Below are 12654 nucleotides of genomic sequence, written 5' to 3' on the forward strand. Positions count from 1 at the left end.
GCAATCGGAGGCCAACATGAGATGGAGTCCACTTGAAATCGACTCTGTTACCATCCTTAATAATTTTGTTGTATTTGTGTCTAGCTTCGGACAGGAGCATGTTACAGTTATGTCTTAAAGAGTTGAGAGCAATTAAGGATGATAAAGAGTCACTTACAATTAATGTATCAAGTTTGGAGACTTGTACACATTTCAGTGCAAGGAGCAAGGCAAATAGTTCAGTCTGAAGGGTAGTGGCCCAGTTGTTTATACGGACTCCCCACTCAAAGTATAGGCCATCGCCCATTGTCAGGACAACTGCACTTCCAGCTGCACCCGTGGTGCGGTGTAGGGAACCATCAGTGTATATGATTTGAGAGAGAGAATGCTCTGTGGACAGAGCATCAATATGGCTTAAGGCGTTGAGCTTTGCCTCAAGACGAAGCTTGGGCTGATCTCTAATTTGCTTCTTGGGTGGAAAGGGAGGGATTAAAATTGGAAAGGGTGTAACCTCCCACGGTGCAGGAAAGTGCCGTTGTTTCTCTTTTGGTACAAATTATAAATCTAATACATTCTGAGTTCAGATCCAGTTTTAGTTATCCATTTGGAACAATGTTGTGTTCCTTAAAATGTTGTACTTAATTATTTTTTGCGTCTTCAAATGCTTGTCCTCCCCCCCCCCAGTACTGTGGCTTGCGACACAGGAGGTAAGCCAGGATAACTGCATAAGAATAAGAAAGAATTTGAGGATAGAGGCTGAGGGAGTACTGGCCTGGCCAAGTGGCCAAGACTGTGACTGTACTGGCCAAGCCAAGTGGCCAAGGCTTGGTTATAGTGTGAGGTTACCGCCGACTTGATCTTCCCGAAGAGAAGGTCTGGATTAACTTTGTCTGTTCAAGTGTCCTAATTCTCCATAAGTGAGGTGGTGGTGGCCAGGTATTGTTGTGAGAGAGGAGGGTCCTGTGGCCCTCAGCTTGTCCTGGTATAAAAGTTGACCTGTGATATGTAAATGGTTATTGCAAGGCCAAGCCTAGCGCCCAGCCAGATGGGGAAGGGAATTGTATTCCCTTGTCGAGGACAGGAAGCCTGTTCCGCTATCCAAGTCCCCCCCTAGCCATTAAAGGGAATATCCGCCAACCTTTTGACCAAAATAAGGTTAGCGCAGTCACTCGCCATATATGTACGCTGGCAAACTTGACACAACAAATACCATATTGAGGGAATTTTACCATTTTGATGGTCGAAATAATTTATTATCATGTGATGAATAAGTGATTTATTTTCTCTATATCTTATCATCCCTATCGTGTTCTGTATAGTGTAACTGACTCTTACTAGTCTTTACAAAGATGGTTCCCCTTTACTGTGTATCATCCCCTTGCTCTCTCTGGCATTTACGTTTCATTATTACATGACACTTACTGGTATTGAATTCCAATAGCCATTTATCAGATAAACTCTGTTGCCTGTCTAGGTCCTCGTTTTTGGGGTTGTGAACCTTCTTTTGTCTGGTTCATATGTGTGTCCTAGTTGTGCTTGCGGGGGTTGAGCTCTGGCTCTTTGGTCCCGCCTCGCAACCGTCAATCAACTGGTGAACAGATTCCTCAGCCTATTGGGCTCTATCATATCTACACTTGGAACTGTGTATGGAGTCAGCCTCCACCACATCACTGCCTCGTGTACTCACCGAGTTGTGGTGTGAGTGTGTATTGTGTATTCAAGTAGTTGTATTCACCTAGTTGTGCTTGCAGGAGTTGAGCTCTGCTCTTTCGGTCCGCCTCTCAACTGTCAATCAACTGTACCCCTATGTTACTAACTACTAATCCCCCCCCCCCCCACACACACACAGGAAGCAGCCCGTTGCAGCTGTCTAACTCCCAGGTACCTATTTACTACTAGGTAACAGGTGCATCAGGGTGAAGAAAACTGTACCCATTTGTTTTTCCGCCGGCTGCGGGGATCGAACCCCTGTCCCTAGGTCTACAAGTCTAGTGTGCTGTCCACTCAACCAGCCACCCACCGTGTGTATGTGAATGCGTGCGTGCATGAGTGCGTGCGCAGTTAAGTGTATAGTTGTGTTAGACTGATTAAAGCGGGCTTCCCAAATTTTTAGTCGGGACTGGAAGCAAATGACACACGTCTCAAATTATAGCTTCGAATAATTCTTCAAGTTTGGCTGAAAGATAACAAAAAAAAAAAGAATCCTTCGAACCGGATTCGAACCAGTGACCTATGGATGTCTGCTCAGTACCAACTACAGTCCACCGCTCTACCAACTGAGCTATCGAAGGCGCACAGTGTGTGTTCCTCACCTCTATAGAAATAGCGCGGGAAAGTTAATAGAACTGTTTATATATACATAGAACAATAAAAAAAAATTCTATTGGATTCCTTTGTGGATCTTTTAACGTTAAAATTTTGTTGACTACAGTTTAACTTCTTCATGTATCCGTACTGTATATTACAGCAGGATGTCTGTGAGTTCGTGTATATATGTACTCAACTGTTTATGTATTTGAACTGTAGCTCCTGGCCCCCCGCCTTGCCTGTGTCTGTGCCTGCATCGCCGCTCTTCGCAGGGTTCTTCTTTATGTTGGATTTACATATTTATTCTTCTGGTTAATTTTGGTGTTAGGTTTATAGTCGTGACCCCTGGTCTTAACCCCGCTTGTGTGACCCCTGGTCTTAACCCCGCTTGTGTGACCCCTGGTCCTGGTCCTAATCCCGCTTGTGTGACCCCTGGTCCTGGTCCTAACCCCGCTTGTGTGACCCCTGGTCCTAACCCCGCTTGTGTGACCCCTGGTCCTAACCCCGCTTGTGTGACCCCTGGTCCTAACCCCGCTTGTGTGACCCCTGGTCCTAACCCCGCTTGTGTGACCCCTGGTCCTAACCCCGCTTGTGTGACCCATGGTCCTAACCCCGCTTGTGTGACCCCTGGTCCTAACCCCGCTTGTGTGACCCCTGGTCCTAACCCCGCTTGTGTGACCCCTGGTCCTAACCCCGCTTGTGACCCATGGTCCTAACCCCGCTTGTGTGACCCATGGTCCTAACCCCGCTTGTGTGACCCCTGGTGCTAACCCCGCTTGTGTGACCCCTGGTCCTAACCCCGCTTGTGTGACCCCTGGTCCTGGTCCTAACCCCGCTTGTGTGACCCCTGGTCCTGGTCCTAACCCCGCTTGTGTGACCCCTGGTCCTGGTCCTAACCCCGCTTGTGTGACCCCTGGTCCTAACCCCGCTTGTGTGACCCCTGGTCCTAACCCCGCTTGTGTGACCCCTGGTCCTGGTCCTAACCTCGCTTGTGTGACCCCTGGTCCTAACCCCGCTTGTGTGACCCCTGGTCCTGGTCCTAACCCCGCTTGTGTGACCCCTGGTCCTAACCCCGCTTGTGTGACCCCTGGTCCTAACCCCGCTTGTGTGACCCCTGGTCCTAACCCCGCTTGTGTGACCCCTGGTCCTAACCCCGCTTGTGTGACCCATGGTCGTAACCCCCCTTGTGTGACCCCTGGTCCTAACCCCGCTTGTGTGACCCCTGGTCCTAACCCCGCTTGTGTGACCCCTGGTCCTAACCCCCCTTGTGTGACCCCTGGTCGTAACCCCTCTTGTGTGACCCCTGGTCCTAACCCCGCTTGTGTGACCCCTGGTCCTAACCCCGCTTGTGTGACCCCTGGTCCTAACCCCGCTTGTGTGACCCCTGGTCTATAATCAAGTTACCTGTCCACTGTGAGGTGTGTGTGTTGCCTCTCTCAAGCTGCAACAGCTAACTAGCTGCTACTGATGCCTCTCAAAATACTTCATTCCTCGATGGTGCAGGGTCGTCTGTGTGGGCCTCTGCACCTCATTAATACAGCTGTATATTGTATATAATTTTGTTGTTTATGTATATGTAGTGTATAGGTTTGTATCGTGTCCCATCAACGTCAAACTACTCACGCAACCTGCCCGTCAGGACGCAACTCCACAATAGTTGATTAATTCCCAGATACCTATTAAATGCTGAGTGAACAGAGACATTAGGTGACAGGGAACGTGTCCAACCATTTCTGTCCCGCATGGGATCTTCAATTGTGAGTTGAGAACGAAGCCATCTGTGCTACGAAGTCCATTTAAATAGGGTGAAGTTCCATTGCATTGGTACACAGGTCCTAGTCTAGTAGGGTGTAGTACACTCTCTCTCGGAGGGTTGTACATATACCTGTCACCCTTGCATGTGCCGCTGACAACATTGGGTTTGTGCGTACAATCTCCAGATTTGTTCTCGTAAATGTCATTGAACTTTGGTACAATAGGTTGTGAACTATATGGAACGTTAAGTAAAACCAAATAATGAACTGAATAAAAATGAAATATTGAAATCGTGCTAATTGCATTTGTATATTTTTACAGGTGTGTGTATGGTTCTCTAGTGGCAGCTGGTAAGTATATATATGGTACTCTAGTGGTAGATTACAGGTGTGTATGGTACTCTAGTGGCAGATTACAGGTGTGTATGGTACTCTAGTGGCAGATTACAGGTGTGTATGGTACTCTAGTGGCAGATTACAGGTGTGTGTGGTGATCTAGTGGCAGATTACAGGTGTGTATGGTCCTCTAGTGGCAGATTACAGGTGTGTGTGGCGATCTAGTGTGTGTACTCTAATCACTGTGTGCCGGCCACACCTTCAGCAGACATGAGGGGACACTGGCAAGAGATAGTGAGGGAGGGAAGAGATAGTGAGGGAGGGGAGAGATAGTGAGGGAGGGGAGAGATAGTGAGGGAGGGGAGAGATAGTGAGGGAGGGAAGAGATAGTGAGGGAGGGAAGAGATAGTGAGGGAGGGGAGAGATAGTGAGGGAGGGGAGAGATAGTGAGGGAGGGAAGAGATAGTGAGGGAGGGGAGAGATAGTGAGGGAGGGGAGAGATAGTGAGGGAGGGAAGAGATAGTGAGGGAGGGAAGAGATAGTGAGGGAGGGGAGAGATAGTGAGGGAGGGGAGAGATAGTGAGGGAGGGGAGAGATAGTGAGGGAGGGGAGAGATAGTGAGGGAGGGGAGAGATAGTGAGGGAGGGAAGAGATAGTGAGGGAGGGGAGAGATAGTGAGGGAGGGGAGAGATAGTGAGGGAGGGGAGAGATAGTGAGGGAGGGGAGAGATAGTGAGGGGGAGGTGAGGGAGGGAGACACATTACTCCTGCACATAATAGCCCTGAGCCGCCCTGACTCACCCCAACACAAAAAGCCGTGTTGAAGAGCAGCTTTAATTAAGAACGCCGTCTTGAAGGGCATTGTCCTGGTGCACGATGACTCCACATATTGAGTGAGTGAGTGAGTGAGAGAGAGAGTGAGTGACCTTGCCTCCACACTATCACCTCAGACTACACAGCTATCACCCCATATGACACTCCAAACAAACCACGTTACAAGAACACAAGCCCATGGGTGACATGATCACAACGTAAAAGATACCGAGGTGAATAGAGGATGATGATAGATAGTCCTGATCTTTTCCATATAAGGGAACACAGAAGAGTAGTACATGGTTGTGAACACGAAACACGAATGATATCCAAGGCTGCTGGTCAACAAGTTTAACCTTCTGGAAGCAGAAGTCTTGAAAGCCACCTCCATTCGCAGCGTCAAGACATATATAAGAGAGCACTAGAACCCTGTAAAGTGTAGATCACCAAATACAATAGCTGGGAGGCGGGGCCCTGGAGCTAAACCTCTCTCCCGTAGAGACAGGCAAGCGTACAACACCTACAATCAAATTTTTTATTATGTCGGTGGATACAATTCGAGTGTATTCAGATACAATCAGCAACATTTTATTGAAATATTGTAGCAATTATGCTACAACGGTCCGTTGACCAATTACTGTTTTGTTGCACTGTTGAAGGTCCAACAGACAGTGTCTGGCGCTGTTGAAGGTCCGACAGACAGTGTCTGGCGCTGGTGAAGGTCCAACAGACAGTGTCTGGCGCTGGTGAAGGTCCAACAGACAGTGTCTGGCGCTGTTGAAGGTCCGACAGACAGTGTCTGGCGCTGGTGAAGGTCCAACAGACAGTGTCTGGCACTGGTGAAGGTCCGACAGACAGTGTCTGGCACTGGTGAAGGTCCAACAGACAGTGTCTGGCGCTGGTGAAGGTCCAACAGACAGTGTCTGGCACTGTTGAAGGTCCAACAGACAGTGTCTGGCGCTGGTGAAGGTCCAACAGACAGTGTCTGGCGCTGGTGAAGGTCCAACAGACAGTGTCTGGCGCTGGTGAAGGTCCAACAGACAGTGTCTGGCGCTGGTGAAGGTCCGACAGACAGTGTCTGGCACTGGTGAAGGTCCAACAGACAGTGTCTGGCGCTGGTGAAGGTCCAACAGACAGTGTCTGGCACTGTTGAAGGTCCAACAGACAGTGTCTGGCGCTGGTGAAGGTCCAACAGACAGTGTCTGGCGCTGGTGAAGGTCCAACAGACAGTGTCTGGCGCTGGTGAAGGTCCAACAGACAGTGTCTGGCGCTGGTGAAGGTCCGACAGACAGTGTCTGGCACTGGTGAAGGTCCAACAGACAGTGTCTGGCGCTGGTGAAGGTCCGACAGTGTCTGGCGCTGGTGAAGGTCCAACAGACAGTGTCTGGCGCTGGTGAAGGTCCGACAGTGTCTGGCGCTGGTGAAGGTCCAACAGACAGTGTCTGGCGCTGGTGAAGGTCCGACAGACAGTGTCTGGCGCTGGTGAAGGTCCGACAGACAGTGTCTGGCGCTGGTGAAGGTCCAACAGACAGTGTCTGGCGCTGGTGAAGGTCCGACAGACAGTGTCTGGTACTGGTGAAGGTCCAACAGACAGTGTCTGGCGCTGGTGAAGGTCCGACAGTGTCTGGCGCTGGTGAAGGTCCAACAGACAGTGTCTGGCGCTGGTGAAGGTCCGACAGTGTCTGGCGCTGGTGAAGGTCCAACAGACAGTGTCTGGCGCTGGTGAAGGTCCGACAGACAGTGTCTGGCGCTGTTGAAGGTCCAACAGACAGTGTCTGGCGCTGGTGAAGGTCCGACAGTGTCTGGCGCTGGTGAAGGTCCAACAGACAGTGTCTGGCGCTGGTGAAGGTCCGACAGACAGTGTCTGGTACTGGTGAAGGTCCAACAGACAGTGTCTGGCGCTGGTGAAGGTCCGACAGTGTCTGGCGCTGGTGAAGGTCCAACAGACAGTGTCTGGCGCTGGTGAAGGTCCGACAGACAGTGTCTGGCGCTGTTGAAGGTCCAACAGACAGTGTCTGGCGCTGGTGAAGGTCCAACAGACAGTGTCTGGCGCTGGTGAAGGTCCAACAGACAGTGTCTGGCACTGGTGAAGGTCCAACAGACAGTGTCTGGCACTGGTGAAGGTCCAACAGACAGTGTCTGGCGCTGGTGAAGGTCCAACAGTGTCTGGCGCTGGTGAAGGTCCAACAGTGTCTGGCGCTGGTGAAGGTCCGACAGACAGTGTCTGGCACTGGTGAAGGTCCAACAGACAGTGTCTGGCGCTGGTGAAGGTCCAACAGACAGTGTCTGGCGCTGGTGAAGGTCCAACAGACAGTGTCTGGCGCTGGTGAAGGTCCAACAGTGTCTGGCGCTGGTGAAGGTCCAACAGTGTCTGGCGCTGGTGAAGGTCCAACAGACAGTGTCTGGCACTGGTGAAGGTCCAACAGACAGTGTCTGGCGCTGGTGAAGGTCCAACAGACAGTGTCTGGCGCTGGTGAAGGTCCAACAGACAGTGTCTGGCGCTGGTGAAGGTCCAACAGTGTCTGGCGCTGGTGAAGGTCCAACAGACAGTGTCTGGCGCTGGTGAAGGTCCAACAGACAGTGTCTGGCACTGGTGAAGGTCCAACAGACAGTGTCTGGCGCTGGTGAAGGTCCAACAGACAGTGTCTGGCGCTGGTGAAGGTCCAACAGACAGTGTCTGGCGCTGGTGAAGGTCCAACAGACAGTGTCTGGCGCTGGTGAAGGTCCAACAGACAGTGTCTGGCGCAGGTGAAGGTCCAACAGACAGTGTCTGGCGCTGGTGAAGGTCCAACAGACAGTGTCTGGCGCTGGTGAAGGTCCAACAGACAGTGTCTGGCGCTGGTGAAGGTCCAACAGACAGTGTCTGGCACTGGTGAAGGTCCAACAGACAGTGTCTGGTACTGGTGAAGGTCCAACAGTGTCTGGCACTGGTGAAGGTCCAACAGACAGTGTCTGGCGCTGGTGAAGGTCCAACAGACAGTGTCTGGCGCTGGTGAAGGTCCAACAGTGTCTGGCGCTGGTGAAGGTCCAACAGACAGTGTCTGGCACTGGTGAAGGTCCAACAGACAGTGTCTGGCGCTGGTGAAGGTCCAACAGACAGTGTCTGGCACTGGTGAAGGTCCAACAGACAGTGTCTGGCACTGGTGAAGGTCCAACAGACAGTGTCTGGCACTGGTGAAGGTCCAACAGACAGTGTCTGGCGCTGGTGAAGGTCCAACAGTGTCTGGCGCTGGTGAAGGTCCAACAGACAGTGTCTGGCACTGGTGAAGGTCCAACAGACAGTGTCTGGTACTGGTGAAGGTCCAACAGACAGTGTCTGGCGCCGGTGAATGTCCAACAGACAGTGTCTGGCGCTGGTGAAGGTCCAACAGTGTCTGGCACTGGTGAAGGTCCAACAGACAGTGTCTGGCGCTGGTGAAGGTCCAACAGACAGTGTCTGGCACTGGTGAAGGTCCAACAGACAGTGTCTGGCGCTGGTGAAGGTCCAACAGACAGTGTCTGGCGCAGGTGAAGGTCCAACAGACAGTGTCTGGCGCTGGTGAAGGTCCAACAGACAGTGTCTGGCGCTGGTGAAGGTCCAACAGACAGTGTCTGGCACTGGTGAAGGTCCAACAGACAGTGTCTGGCGCTGGTGGAGGTCCAACAGACAGTGTCTGGCGCTGGTGAAGGTCCGACAGTGTCTGGCGCTGGTGAAGGTCCAACAGACAGTGTCTGGCACTGGTGAAGGTCCAACAGACAGTGTCTGGCGCTGGTGAAGGTCCAACAGACAGTGTCTGGCGCAGGTGAAGGTCCAACAGTGTCTGGCACTGGTGAAGGATCATGGCACAGTTTAATATACCGTTCGCGTGCCACCAGACAAGTTACTGACCTGCTGGTAAACGCGTTTCTTAATAGAATGAATATATCTCCGAGTAACTTCCTGGGGGTGTGATTCCGTACAGGTCAAAGGTCACCAGTTCACACCTGAAGTTCACGGCTTTTAAATTTTCTACGTCAAACTTTGTGTATCTGTTTCCTGCTTTTAGCTTGATAAATGGTGCGTTTCTCTCAACAAAAGCAAATTTGTTTGCTAAATGTCTGGGCCTTTGTGACCTTAAAAGGTCCTGCGTTCGCATGTTGTCGTACTGCTGTACCAGGAGACATGATCAAGACGTGTACGATCATTTAGATATATTGAAAAAGTTGGGTTTCCTGAGCCAGGGATGGGAAGGTTTTTCAGTGTAAATGCAGTTTTTATAGTTTAAAGGCAGGGAACGAAAAACTCTGTCGAGCGGTTGTCATTTAATTAGATCAACATTTAATAACGTGGCGTTCAGGAAATGATGTTCGAGAAAGCGAAATTTTATAGGTAAGCACGCACACGCGCCCGCGAGCGCGCGCACACACACACACAAACACACACACACACACACACACACACACACACACACAAACACACACACACACACATACACACACACACACACACACACACACACACACACACACACACACACACACACACACACATTGACGGTTGAGAGATGGGACCAAAGAGCCAGAGCTCAACTTCCGCAAGCACAATTAGGCGAGTACAATTAGGTGAGTACATCAAGCTCCACATCACAGTGGGAACAGGAGGCCAGACACAGGACACAATGGGAGATGAAGTCCTTCTCGAAACAGACAGAGAGAAAGATCTAGGAGTTGATATCACACCAAACCTGTCTCCTGAAGCCCACATCAAAAGAATAACGTTTGCGGCATATGCGAGACTGGCTAACATCAGAACTGCCTTCAGGAACCTGTATAAGGAATCATTCAGAACCTTGTACACCACATATGTAAGACCAATCCTGGAGTATGCGGCCCCAGCATGGAGCCCGTACCTTGTCAAGCACAAGACGAAGCTTTAGAAAGTTCAGAGGCATGCCACTAGGCTAGTCCCAGAACTAAGAGGCATGGGTTACAAGGAAAGGCTGCATGAAATCTAGCCTCAGGACACAGGAAGACAGAAAAGTAAGAGGGAGACATGATCACTACCTATAAAATTCTCAGAGGAATTGACAGGGTAGATAAAGATAAAATATTTAACAGGGTGGTACTCGAACAAGGGAACACAGGTGGAAACTGAGTACCCAAATGAGCCACAGAGACGTTAGTAAGAACTTTTTCAGTGTCAGAGTAGTTAACAGGTGGAATTAATTAGGCAGTGATGTGGTGGAGGCTGACTCCATACACAGTTTCAAGTGTAGATATGATAGAGCCCATTAGGCTCAGGAATCTGTACACCAGTTGATTGACAGTTGAGAGGCGGAACCAAAGAGCCAGAGCTCAACCCCCGCAGGCACAACTAGGTGAACACTGACTCACACAGAGCGTAAGAGTAGTGTGATAATGGACTAAGCTAAAGGTTGTAGAAGTCAACTCCTTTCATTATGTTAAAAGTAGATGTGATAAAGAAATAGGTCAGGAGTCATTGCTTTAGACAACCTGCGGCTAGAAAGGTGCGAGCCATGAGCTAATCCTATGAATACATATCTGGGTGGTTTTTTTTCTATAGAAAGATTATTTCCATTAATATGTTGCTTACATCGCGGCGAGTGTGTGTGTGTGTACTCACCCACCTATATGTACTCACCTATATGTGCTTGCAGGATCGAGCATTGACTCTTGGATCCCGCCTTTCTAGCTATCGGTTGTTTACAGCAATGACTCCTGTCCCATTTCCCTATCATACCTAGTTTTAAAAGTATGAATAGTATTTGCTTCCACAACCTGTTCCCCAAGTGCATTCCATTTTTCTACTACTCTCACGCTAAAAGAAAACTTCCTAACATCTCTGTGACTCATCTGAGTTTCCAGTTTCCACCCATGTCCCCTCGTTCTGTTATTATTACGTGTGAACATTTCATCTATTTCCACTTTGTCAATTCCCCTGAGTATTTTATATGTCCCTATCATATCTCCTCTCTCCCTTCTTTTCTCTAGTGTCGTAAGGTTCAGTTCCTTCAGCCGCTCTTCATATCCCATCCCTCGTAGCTCTGGGACAAGCCTCGTCGCAAACCTCTGAACCTTCTCCAGTTTCTTTATGTGTTTCTTCAGGTGGGGGCTCCATGATGGCGCGGCATACTCTAAGACGGGTCTCACGTAGGCAGTGTAAAGCGCCCTAAAAGCTTCCTCATTTAGGTTTCTGAATGAAGTTCTAATTTTCGCCAGTGTAGAGTACGCTGCTGTCGTTATCCTATTTATATGTGCCTCAGGAGTTAGATTAGGTGTCACATCCACTCCCAGGTCTCTTTCTCGAATCGTTACAGGTAGGCTGTTCCCCTTCATTGTGTACTGTCCCTTTGGTCTCCTGTCACCTGATCCCATTTCCATAACTTTACATTTACTGGTGTTAAACTCCAGTAGCCATTTCCCTGACCATCTCTGCAGCCTGTTTAAGTCCTCCTGGAGGATCCTACAATCCTCGTCTGTCACAACTCTTCTCATTAATTTTGCGTCATCTGCAAACATTGACATGTATGATTCCACTCCTGTAAACATATCATTTACGTAAATTAGAAAGAGGATTGGTCCCAGCACCGATCCTTGAGGTACTCCACTTGTTACTGTTCGCCAGTCCGACTTTTCGCCCCTTACCATTACCCTCTGGCTCCTTCCTGTTAGGTAGTTCTTCACCCATACTAGGGCCTTTCCGCTTACTCCTGCCTGCCTCTCAAGTTTGTATAGCAGTCTCATGTGCGGTACCGTATCAAAGGCCTTTTGGCAGTCAAGAAATATGCAGTCTGCCCAGCCTTCTCTGTCCTGCCTTATCCTTGTTACTTTATCATAGAATTCTAAAAGGTTTGTTAGGCATGATTTCCCTGTCCAGAACCCATGTTGGTGCTTGTTTACAAACCCAATGCTCTCCAGGTGCTCAACAAGTCTTAGCCTAATTATTCTTTCAAGTATTTTGCAGGGGATGCTTGTCAGTGATACGGGTCTGTAGTTAAGTGCCTCCTCCCTATCACCCTTTTTGAAAATCGGTACGACATTTGCCTCCTTCCAGCAACTGGGCAATTCTCCCGACATAAGTGACTCATTAAAGATCATTGCCAGAGGCACGCTGAGAGCCTGCGCTGCCTCTTTAAGTATCCACGGTGATACTTTGTCTGGTCCAACAGCTTTATTTGCATCCAGTGTTGTCAACTGTTTCATTACATCCTCTGCTGTCATCCTCTGCTGTCATCCTCTGCTGTGTGTGTGTGTGTGTGTGTGTGTGTGTGTGTGTGTGTGTGTGTGTGTGTGTGTATGTGTGTGTGTGTGTGTGTGTATGTGTGTGTATGTGTGTGTATGTGTGTGTGTGTGTGTGTGTGTGTGTGTGTGTGTGTGTGTGTGTGTGTGTGTGTGTGTGTGTGTATTCACCTAGTTGTATTCACGTAGTTGTGTTTGCGGGAGTTGAGCTCTGCTCCTTCGGCCCGCCTCTTAACTGTCAATCAACT

General features: G+C 49.7%; 1 non-coding gene across 1 annotated transcript; it reads right to left on the reverse strand.

Moving 5' to 3' along the window:
* Positions 1-2181: 2181 nt before the first annotated feature.
* TRNAY-GUA (transfer RNA tyrosine (anticodon GUA)) lies at positions 2182-2270 on the reverse strand. Its single transcript is given in 2 exon segments — positions 2182-2217; positions 2234-2270. It is a non-coding gene; the product is annotated as a tRNA-Tyr (tRNA).
* Positions 2271-12654: the final 10384 nt, after the last annotated feature.

The sequence above is a fragment of the Procambarus clarkii genome, chromosome 62, assembly GCF_040958095.1.
Source record: "Procambarus clarkii isolate CNS0578487 chromosome 62, FALCON_Pclarkii_2.0, whole genome shotgun sequence".
Classification (NCBI taxonomy): Eukaryota; Metazoa; Arthropoda; class Malacostraca; order Decapoda; family Cambaridae; genus Procambarus; species Procambarus clarkii.